This window comes from Miscanthus floridulus, chromosome 3 (genome assembly GCF_019320115.1).
Source record: "Miscanthus floridulus cultivar M001 chromosome 3, ASM1932011v1, whole genome shotgun sequence".
NCBI lineage: Eukaryota > Viridiplantae > Streptophyta > Magnoliopsida > Poales > Poaceae > Miscanthus > Miscanthus floridulus.
Genome location: NC_089582.1, coordinates 41,255,773 through 41,267,901, shown reverse-complemented (window position 1 = coordinate 41,267,901; position 12,129 = coordinate 41,255,773). Strand labels below are relative to the sequence as shown.

The window sequence follows — 12,129 nt, the reverse complement described above, 5'->3', positions numbered from 1 at the left end:
GGCTAGCGCCTTTATGAGGTATTTTTGGATAAAAATTCAATGTCGCAAGATAAACCCATTTAAAGTTGCTTGTGTGTTTGCATGAAGCAATATAATCTATTGGTATTGAAGATAAATAATGGAGATTGCATAGCCATTTATAAGAGTGTCCATTATTCTGGCAAAGAAAATTGATGCTATAGTGGGGGCACCTTATGACAAATCTTTATCACAAAATGAAGGACATATATTTTCTTAAGGTTGGAACCATTTCAAATCATAGTTACGACATATCAGCACGACTGAATGCAGTGGATATGCTTTAATTTGTGAGTGCCACTGCACCTTGATACTGGCATTGTATGCCAATACCCGATCAAAAGCTAACACTATGTAAAAAAAGCACATCACAGACGTGCATTTAGGCACATCACGGACGCGCCTCGGCACATCTGCCATAACACATATGTAATAAGGCTTATTACAGACGCACAAAAAGCGCATCTATAACAAGCACATACTACAAACGCGTGTTACCAACACGCAACTGTGACAAACGAATACACGTCTGTGATAAGCGCTTAATAGAGACATGTGAGTATCTACACGCGTCTGCACTAAGCTCTTACTGGAGACGCGTGTTGCCGACATGCGTTCGTGACAAGATTAAGACACGTTTGTGTGAAGAACCATAGTGCAGACGAGTGTCTATTATACGCGTCTGTTGTAAGGATCCTACTACAGAAGACATTTGTAAACGCGTCTGTGTGAAGAATCATAGTGCCAACGTGTGTTCAGTACACACGTCTGTGGTAAGGATACCACTGCAGACGATATTTGTAAACGCGTCTGTAGTATGTAGCATACTACATACTCGTATTCTCTACACGCGTCTGTAGTATTTTTGTTACCACAGACTGGTCTAGGCTACAGACACGTCTGTAGCCTAGACCTGTCTGTAGCCCACACAGCACAGATATACACAGATCTCACATAAATGACACACATATATATATACACACACAAGATCACAACTGTTTATCTCAAAACTTAATTTGTTCATCACACACAGTTCACAGATTGTTCGTCACCAGGATATTCACATGTATCTCACAGCTCTAAACACATTTCACAGATTGGGCACAAAGCAGCTAACTATAGGACAGATCGAATGAACATATATACCAGGCACTTCATCATGGTGTTGTACCTGCACAAAGAAACTCGCCTTTTTCATCGATGATCTGCTACACAATAAACGAGGCAAGCTTCTCTCTAATGTCCTCAAAGTTGATTGGAGTGGACTGCACTTCAAAATCCTAAAACAGAGAAAGGTAGTCATAAGATGAAGTTGCATATGTGTATAGCCATCATCTATAAAATGAAGCTGCACAACAAAAGATGACAATATATATATATATATATATATATATATATATATATATATATATATATATATATATATATATATATATATATATGACAGTAGCAGTACAAAAAATTACTAGTAAATATATATAAGCCAGCCATAGTCTACAAAAGGATCATAGCAGATCATAGCAGCAGATCACAACAGTAGCTTCATCTTGTTCCAGATCACAACGGCAGTTTCAAAATTTGACAACAACAATATATATGACAATAAGAGAGGATCAAGGCATTCCAAGTAGATCACAGCAGCTGAGCACTAATCAATACATATATATTTGCAGTTGTACCTGAGGATCATTCAAATTGGCCTATGCCATCGCCTGCATCAAGTTGTGGGCTGCAAAGAACCCACATGTGTGGTCAAGACCTTGCTGCTGGCACTGCGAACATAGGAAACACATGGTTAATAATTGAATTGACAAAAATACTTTACAACCAGAAGTGAAGCACTACTTACTGGAATTTTGGTTGTATGGGTGAACTTCAATTTTTTCCGCCCTTTCTTTGGCTTAGGTTGGCAATTGCCAAAAGCCCTACACATACATGAGTTGTTATCAAAAATTTCTTGACTTCCAATAACATAATTAAGAAAGAAATACATGGGTCAGTAGTTGTTTAGACAATACTCACTCGTCTATCACAGATTTATAGGACTCAAATTTAACTTCTTGCTTCTATTGGAGTCAAGGTATATCACCTTCTGCCACTTTTGAACGATGATGACAGCAATCCAGTGCTCACCATAGTAATGTGCAAACATCACAAAAATTTTCTTGGTATATTTCCTTAGGCAATATTCAAGATACCCCACGCTATAACGTCTATCAGTGTTCAGTCTTTATTGACACTGGATTTGAATCAATAATGCCAACAGGCACATCTTTGGCCCTAGCTTCTACAATTAGGCATCTAGGAATAAAGAAGCATACACAAAAGCAATTTAGCAAGCAAATATATGAAGAGCATCCCTAGTTAAAAATGAAAAAGCCCAGAAAATAGATGAAATTGTACTTATAGTGTCAACACGTGAAAAAGTTCTATATCCAATCCATCAAGTTTGAAGAGGTCAGACAAGTCTTCTAATCCCACAGTGAAAAACTCAGTGTCTGCATCATGCAAAAAATGTTGTTTCTTGAACACAGCAACCATCCTAGCTGTCCTCTTCTCTTCACATTCTTTCATATACCAAGCATGAAGAGCAACACACCCAGGTTCTACCTTCTCAAGCTCCATTTCTGATAGGAATCGCTCTCCAAATTTGAAATTGGGGTTGGCCTGTGTCCATACCGAACTCCTAGGGGCACTTTTAGACGATTTGGTGGGTTTCTCCACCTTCTGCTGCTTGGCACTCACCTGCTACTCCAGTTTGCTATCACTCTTGTCTACTCTAGGCTGTTTCAGTGGGTTAGCAGGAGCAGTTATGGACTTAGCCTGCTTTGGCTTTGTTGGTGGGTTAGCTGTAGCAGTTGTGGACTTAGGCTACTCCGGTGCTTCATCAGTCTCCTTTGAAGCACTCTTTTCTATAGTAGTGCCACTCTTTGGCTTGTCAACAGTTGCACTCTTAGAGGCACTCTTCGCCTTCTCATCGCCTATCACAAAGTCCTTTAGATTGCTTTTGGAGTTCACAGGTAGTGGAGGTCTTGATAACTTTGGAGAAGAGAAAACCTTTGGTGATACCACAACCTGGCCTCTACTCCACTGGACTCTCTTGTATAGAGCTTGCCCAAGAGTTCTTATCCTACCACTTGGGCACGGACTTAGCAGTCTATCCTCATGTTCTGGATGTACATAATCAATATGTACAACGGCATAATGTTCTATTACTGGTTTTGAACATGGTTCAGTTTGCTGTGGGAACACCCGACCCCTTGCTACCTCCATCTGATAACCCCCAGGGTTGATTACTAGGCTACATGGTGTTGGCTCTGTTAGAAGGTCCAAAGTATCTAGATCTTGAGTTGCCTCAAGTTCGTCGATGTAGTCTCTTTTGACTACATCTGATGCTGAGGCACAGCTGCTCTTTCGACCACCTACTGGGCTAGGGGTGTTGGAAGGCGACCTCAAAAACACTCCTTGGTCATGCAGCATGGCCATGATATCATGTGTGACCTTCTTGGTAACTTCTTCTATCACTTGGCTTCTAACTTTTTCTTTGATGGCTTCCACATCCACATCACTTGTTGATTGCTTCCTCTTTTTGTACATGCCGATGAAGTTCGGCCAATGCTTCCAACCACTGTATCTAGACACACCACGCACACGGCCTATCTGTTCTAGGTGGCCCAAGACCTCTATGAGCACATCCTTTTCCCTAACCAGAGTGAGCCCTGAAGACTCAAGGGCTCCTTGCTTCTCTATAATTTGCTTAGATATACTTTCAGCTGAATCTTTCAACCAATTAATCTCAACACTTCCTTCTGACTTTACCAAAGTACTACATGCATGCAGCCAATTCCTTGGGCAGCCACTTAGAAACTAGTCCCAAGGATTACTGATGCCTTGGATGGCTAACTTCCTATCCTCCTGCTCCCACTTTGTGGTTTTCCATTCATACCCTGCTATCCCTAGGCAGTGGTCATGCAAGTTCCTCTCCCGAAGCTTCTTGTACTTCTCACTTCTTGTCTTTGCTTCTTCGTTGTCCTTCAGTTTCACAAACGCTACCCAATCTTCTTTTCAGAATGTATGTGTGCTTCACCATGGAATCCAACCCTTTGTTGAAGAAATTGTGTGTAATGTCACTTTTGTGGGTTCTCCAATTCTTGGCTACCATCTGCATTATCTTCTTACATGCGATAGCCTTCAGTTCTTCTAGAAACTACAACCAAGGCTGGACACACTCATCAAATATAGTCATCTTGTCTTGTTCACTTAGTGAATTGAATGAAGGCAGGACCAAGGAGATCCATTGTCTAGCAATCAGATCAACTAGACTCCTCATTCTTATCTGGGCCCTCTTCTCTCTAGGAATCCCAGTCGAAGTGAGCTCCATGACAACTAGCTCATCCTCTAGCCACCGGGTGGCTGTCCTCTTTCTTCTCCGGGGTTGACGAGGAGGTTCAGGTTGTTGTGCCTCTGCATTAGCATCTCTCTCTTCATCCTCTGTAGTAGCATCTCCCTCTTGGTCCCTTGTATCTGCATCTCTCTCTTCCTCCTCTTCATTAGCATCTCTGTTGTGTCCCTCCTCTCCACTATTAGTTGGTTCTTTGTCTTCATATAATGATGATGTCGTAGATGCATGATCCGACACCTATCAAACAAAGGTGAGTAAGGTTGTTAGTGAACATCATAGAGCACTACCATCTAATAGTAAGTAGTGTTAGTATATCACAAAGCTACATCTTACCATTCTGATAGGTCACTAACAGTAGTCAACAGCTAGCAGTGCAGACTCCATTTTGAGCACCGCATATTCATGTATGACACAAGTACAGTGAAAACAACACCAAAAATAGTGTAGGCAAAGTTTGAAATGTCATGAGATCATGTACAATTCATAATAAACAGTATTATAAGCGGTTTTTCTAATGACAACACACCTACAACTATTGTTCATCTATAAAGAAAATAAGCAGCTGTTTACACCAAAATTTGGAATGAGAGTCACAGGGACCCAGAAGCTCCTAGGATCGTATCATCAAGGGATCAATTGAGGGCAGATCAGAAATAGTTGATTCAGATGCAAAATCTAGGAATCAGCTTTCTTCGGACAGCGCCAGCAGATAACGACAGAGGCTACGCTCGACGCTAGGACGAAAACATGTTGGACTCTACAAAAAGGGAAAGATTAGAGTCCAAGTTATCTTAAATTAGGAATGTTTTCATTTTATGCCAAAGGTTGTAACAAATCATGCTCGAGTAGGATTCATGTTTAGGCTCCGGGTATAAATACCAAACCCCAGCTATTGTAAAAATCAATCAATCAATCAAATACAAGTCAATTACTTTTTTCGGCTCTGGCCACCCCTTAGGAGTAGGAGTAGAGTAGATCTCGGTGAGTTCTTCGGCAAGTATGGCTGCATCGATCCGGTCGACCTCCGCTGCTTGTTGTAAGTACCGTCATGGTTTATACCTCTGTTCGTATGGCTGCATCGATCCGGTCGACCACCACTGTGGCTCTGGTATAAGCTAGTTATCGACTCTTGCCTAATTCAAGTATGGCCTATGTTATTCTGCCTCACACCCCACTACTTGAATTGGATCAAGGTCAAGTTATCGGCTCTATCTTAGAGTGACAGTCTTTAGTACATTCATTAAGTTACCAATATTGCTTATTGCTTTCATTGTTTATCTAATTACAGCAATATCACTCTGCCCGATTGAGATTGATCTAGATCGAGCTTATATCTTGTTTAACTCATCGTTTGCTAATCTAGAACTGATCTAATCTACATCTTAAGCGATGAGTTATGTTTTTATCGGCTGTTTTGCATCAATCTTAATCGTGCATAGCGTGCGGTTAAGGCATGTTCGATCTTGAGTAGATCTATCAGTTAGCGAGAACCGTTTCATGGCCCGTCATCACGGCTTGTGGGATTCTGCCTCTCACCCCACTGTTGGCACCGTGGAGTGGAGATCGTTGGTTGATAGACCCATTCCTGAGAAGACATGACTTTAACTGTGCGATATGCCTGAATCGGCTATTTAGCCGATATCGAATGCTTTTACAAATAGTTCACATCACGAGATCGTTGAAGTAGAGATAAGTTGAAAGATGTGTTAGCCCCATGATCTTGTTATTGTATTATGGCCTGCATGATTCTGCCTCATGCCCCACTGATATTAGTAATGAGTTAGGGTCGTCGAGTCTATTGTTGTTTCTACGGCCTGCATGATTCTGCCTCATGCCCCACTAGTCATGGCGATAGATGAGATCTAACATGTTCATTAGATTTATCTTTATTAAATGATTAAGTGATGTTGAATTATTTCTTTATATAAAAAGGAGTTCGGTTACTCGTAATCATTGGCTCAGTATGGACCGATCATCATTGATATCTTATTGCCATTGATTAATATTTGTTTAAATGATGTTTATCCTGAATGATAACCGATTCTCTTCACACGACCCCATGAGCTCTAACTGACTTATTCTTATGAATATACTAGAATCGGCTATTTAGCCGATTTCCTTTCATATCGGCTCTCATAGCCGTACATTCGGGACTGTCCGGCAACACCGGCAAGTTCCGCCCTCAGTTACTGATGAACTTTCTCTCCTTGTCAATTGCAGGGTCAAATTGACTGGCATGCCTTAGGAGGATTGCGCAGGATCGACCACCCCTGCGCTGAAGCTAGACGGATCTGCTCCATCGAGCGGACCCTTCCGGCTTGCTGCGTGTGTCCTTGGCATGGAACGAAATTCTGTGTTGACACACGTTTCTGGCATGCTCGGTGGACACCACAATGGTCATGGCGGTTCACAACAACGATAGCATCCTTATGGTACATTATGAAGACCTGCCTGATGAAGATAAGGATACCATCAAGAAAGCTACGGAAGAATTTTAGAAGAAGTGTTTGTTGTCCTACACCAAAACACAGCACAATTATTTAGAAATTTCCACTACCAAGAGTTTTACTACATGGGTAGAAAGATACGGTCAAAGCTGAAGACAGGCGTTTCTTTACGAAAGCCATAGACAAGTCTGTTCGTGATGCCATATCAAGCCACAATGAAGCTTTCATTGATGCGTTTCACAACACCATGAAAGAGGTGATTCATGGAATTCGAGTTTGTTAGGTTGGATCGACTTGTTATAATATTCCAGATCCATCGACTCAAGGGACTAATCAAGTCAGTACCAGCCATCAAGAAGCAGCACTAGCTGGTAATGGTGATGTCCAAACACTTCAAGGTTCATCTGAACAAACTCTGGGTACTGCTACAAATCAGATACAGTACAATCCTAGACCATCAGTACAGCATATGCAGCAGCCGGTGGGGCAAAGTCAAAACCAAATGATCAATTTTGGCACATCAGGCCACATACCGTCGTCGGCTCAGAAGATAGCACCATCAATTCAAAGGATCCGTAGAGATATAGATCCTTATGTCTATAATTAGAGACTTCAAGCAGCAAGCCAGCAAAGGACCCAATAGATTGAGATTCCACAAGGCTATCACTATGGCACGGATTATAACACCCTCCACATGATACCAAATCCAGGATATCAAGGCACGTGGGATTTCAATCCACAGATGGGTCAGCAAGTACCGAGAAATCCAAATCTGCAAGCTGACGAGTTGCTGCTCAAGGTGACCGAGATGATGAAGAATTAGTTTGGTCTGAAGCCAAAAGGAATGACTTTTTTGTACAAACACCCATATCTAGAATGGTATGATTTGGTCGCCCTTCCTACAAATTACAGGCTCCTAGAATTTGCCAAGTTCACTAGTCAAGACGGTACAAGCACAATAGAACATGTCAGTCAGTATCTTACACAATTGGGCAAAGCGTCAGTTGAGGATGCCCATCGAGTTTGTTTCTTCTCCTTGTCCCTGTCAGGGCTAGCCTTTACTTGGTTCTCGTCACTACCAGTCAACTCCATTGCCAATTGGGCTGACCTGGAGAAGAAGTTTCATACATATTTTTAGACTGGGACTGGAGAGAAGAAAATAACTGATTTGACAACCATAAGATAGAGGACTAATGAATCGGGCACTGAATTTCTTCAAAGATTCTGAGAGACTAAGAATATGTGTTTCTCGTTGAGCTTGGCCGATGATCAACTAGCTGCTTTATCCGTCCAAGGAATGCTGCTGATGTGGAAAGAGAAACAGCTAGGACAGGAATTTCACAACTTGGGTCAATTGGCTCAATGAGTGGCAGCACTTAATAGCCAATTCTAGAGCATACACAGAGATACCTGATTCTAGAAGAGTACCTCAGTGACCGAAGCTTACGATCCATATTCAGTCGATGACGGCTATGAAGATGAAGAAGAGGTTGCTGTAGCTGAATGGAATTAGGGCAAGAAGACAGTGATGGTGCCAAATCCTTGGGGAAGAGGAGTTAAGGAGAGCTATGACTTTGATGTCACAAAATCAGACAAGCTCTTTGACTTCTTACTTGAGAAGGGCCAAATCAAATTGTCGGACGATCATGTTATGTTACCCCCTGATTAGTTGAAGAACAAGAAGTTCTGCAAATTCCATTACGCTACTTCTCATTCCACTAATGAATGCAGAATCTTCAGGCAGCATATACAGAGAGCTATTCAGCAAGGGAGGCTTAAATTTGATACACCACAGAAGATGAAAGTCGATGATAATCCTTTCCCAGGAGATCAGAACATGGTTGATGTTGGGCTGTTCAAAGGAAAAACCAAGGTCCTAACATCGACCAAATCGAGAGAAGCTAGGACTGTCGATCCTGAAATGCAAATATCGACTGATGAGTACAGAGAGATTAGAAGATGTCATGCTGAATAAAAGAGCCGATACGAGCAGAGGAAGACGTCAAAGCTGCGGTTCACATCTCGGATTCTGTTGAATAAATGGCAGTGGCAGAAGGAAAAGGATTATCAATGTTGGTTAAAAGATTAAGCATACCAGCATCAATTAGAAGAAGAGAGGTATGAAAGGGAATAAGCTGAATTACATTGGAATTGTCCCTTCTTTAGGCATTGCTGGAATGAAGGTTTGAAGTTGCCTACTAGACACGACTGTCCAGAATGTAGCAATCAATATCTGGAGTATAGGCAATCTCGAACCAACTGCCGGTCTATCAATTCTCAAGATGCATATCATCATACCAACATGGATCGGCGCTTAAAAAACAAAAGTGTTTGTGATTGGTTGGGAAAAAGAGTCATTGGACATGACTGGGCTGATCATGAAGAGGAAGGCACTGAAAGAAGATACACGTGATAGGAAGGCCAGTGGTGCCCAGGAGATTTGACGAGAAGCCAAAAGAGGAGGGTGTAGCGCCTAAGGAACAGAGAGATGGAAGAGGCTCAGGCACCCGGTAAAACTCAAGTATGGTGTACCAAGCAGATAGCTGATAAGAGGCAACCATCGGCTAATATCCAAATGGCTTTTCTGTTACCACCTGAATTTGGAGCTCTGACAGATCAGGAAGTTTATCTAGACTTCAACAAGTCAGAGTATGAAGAGATGGTTGCCAAGTTAACGGTTGTGCAACAAGCAATATTTGATAAGCCAGTCAAGCATCGGCACTTAAAGGCTTTATATATGAAAGGTTTTGTTGATGGGAAGCCAATGAACAAGATGTTGGTGGATGGAGGTGCTTCTATCAATCTTATGCCATACACCACTTTCTGTAAGCTTGGCAAGGGACCAGGAGATTTGCTTGAGACCAACATGATGCTTAGAGACTTCGGAGGAAATACATCCAAGACCCGGGGGGCAATAAACGTCGAACTGACAATTGGGAGTAAAACTCTGCTCACCACGTTCTTTGTCATTGGTGGGAAAGGATCATACAGTTTACTCCTCAGTCATGATTGGATTGCTGCATACCGTCGACCATGCATCAGTGTTTGATTCAATGGCATGGAGATGATGTCGAACTGGTTCATGCTGATGAATCCGTAAGCATCGCAATAGTCGATCTAGTCTTTTGGGAACTAGGAGATTTCGAGTGTTTTTCTGGCAAGTCATGGGAAGGAGGCTTCATTAAGATCAGCAATGAAAGCCAACAGCCGATGCAAGCAATTGGCTCTGAGAGTTTATTTTAGTAAAAAAAGGTTACGACTTCATATCGGCCATTAGAATAAAGGAAAACAAGTATTAGTTATGAGGTTTAGGCCAATGTATGAATGCTAGATAAGGTGGCGAATTCAGAGTTAATGGATTTGAAGAAGTCATGTTTCACTTAACAGGATGTTCGACCTGGGTTGATTGCTCATTCGACTTTTGATGTGAAAGTTTCTATGGTACGTTATCCTGACACCCGGGCAACATTCGATAGCCGATTCATTCTCGGCTCTAATAGCCGATAACAAAGGAGTATCGCCTCTAGTTCAAAAAATAAAAATCTTCAAAAATAGTAAAAGCCGATACAATATGTATCGCCTATAGAGCAAAAACAAAAGATAGAAATAGTCATACACAAGAGCATTGTATCGAGGTGCATCCATGGAAAGAACATGAGTCTTTGTTCATCAGGGTTACCCTAAGTACAAGCTAATCAAAGACCTTGTTCACCACATCCCGCGTGGATGTGATGTCCACTATGGCCTCAGCTGCCATGATGAATTCTTCGAGTAGGTCTTCGTGCTCCTCAGGGCCATCACCAATCAGGAAACCAACCTCCATAGTATGAAGATCGTGCCCGGTCTAGACTTGCGTTGCAGTTAGAGCCACTGATGCACCGTGGTGAACGCCGTGAAGGGCAACCTCCTGGATACGGGCCAGGATATCTTGGAGACGAATGTTGAAGGAGGAACCCCGAGCATTGACAGCGTCCACGACTGTGTTCACCGCCAGTTGGAGAGATTCCAACTATGCTGTCAGGGCTAACAATCACAAAACAAGAAAAATATCAAAATAAGAGTAATAAAAAAATCAGAGTAAGAGGCCTTCATGGAATTCATCTTACCCACCACCATGGTGTCTGATTCAGCCAGTCGCACTCGGACGGTGCTGGCCTCCTCCTCGGCCGCATGAAGGGTAGCCTAAGAAACCCCGAGGCGAATCTCCAATTGGCCGTTCTCCCAAGTCACCTCAGAATAACAATTCTAGGCCATCCTCCACTCATGAAGGTAACGCCGGGCGTCATCTCCATTATAGGAGTCAGAGGAATCCGACGATGAAGCTAGGATGGAAGATGCAGCGTCAGAAGGCCCACCGGCCCTTGAGAGGGGATGAAGGCTGTCATTCACAACAAACCTACAGGCGAGTCAGAACTATTCATCATCATGAACAAGAAATGTTGATCTCACCTCATGCGTCAAAGACGCTAGTTGATTGGCATACTCTCCTCTGGGAATTCCTCCGCCGCACGCTTACCTCGGTTATCTTCGCCGGCCATGGAAGAATGATTGGATCTATGAAAGGGAGAAAGAGAAGCACTATAGGGTTTCGACAGGCGGAGAAGAGCAGAGAAATAGTTGTGAGTAAGGATGTATTCGAGGCCAAAACCACCAACCGGTATTTGAAGACCTGAAGCGAAGGGATGGGTGCCTCGGGATGTGTAAAAGGCAACAACAATTAATGGAAGGCGAAGCGCCACTTCACTAATGCCAATGGAAATACAACACTGAGCAACTAAAAGGCAGGAAATCGAAGGGTTCTCTTAATAAAAGCCGTGTTTTCAGACTTGGTTAAACCAAGGGCCTAGATCGGCTATATCAAATCGGCTCTTTAGCCGAAGAAGGAAGCATGAGTAAACAACGGAGATTATGATCGGTTCTACACAAGATCCGCGATGACATGCAGATCTCGAGTCTAGGGCACCATGGGTCACTCTTGGTATTTCTAGTCAAATGACATCAGCTCCCATAGATTATTGACTTCTCCAGCTGATCTAGAAATGCTCTCAAAGACACACTTATGACGACCAAAAAGCGAGACAGCCGGTATGGTCGCCAAATCAGGGGAAACCTTATCGGCTCAGGCATTGCGTGCCTGGTACATTTTGGAGACGTTGGGAGGAGGTGAAGGATTCAGCAGATCAATAGGGAATATTTGAAGGAATATTAACCAAACGTTTGGATTAATACTCAACAACCAATTTGCTCGACTGACAGCTCTAA

At 42.6% G+C, this 12,129-nt stretch overlaps 1 pseudogene; it reads right to left on the bottom strand.

Moving 5' to 3' along the window:
* Positions 1-2,889: 2,889 nt before the first annotated feature.
* LOC136543599 (uncharacterized) lies at positions 2,890-10,690 on the bottom strand (annotated as a pseudogene).
* Positions 10,691-12,129: the final 1,439 nt, after the last annotated feature.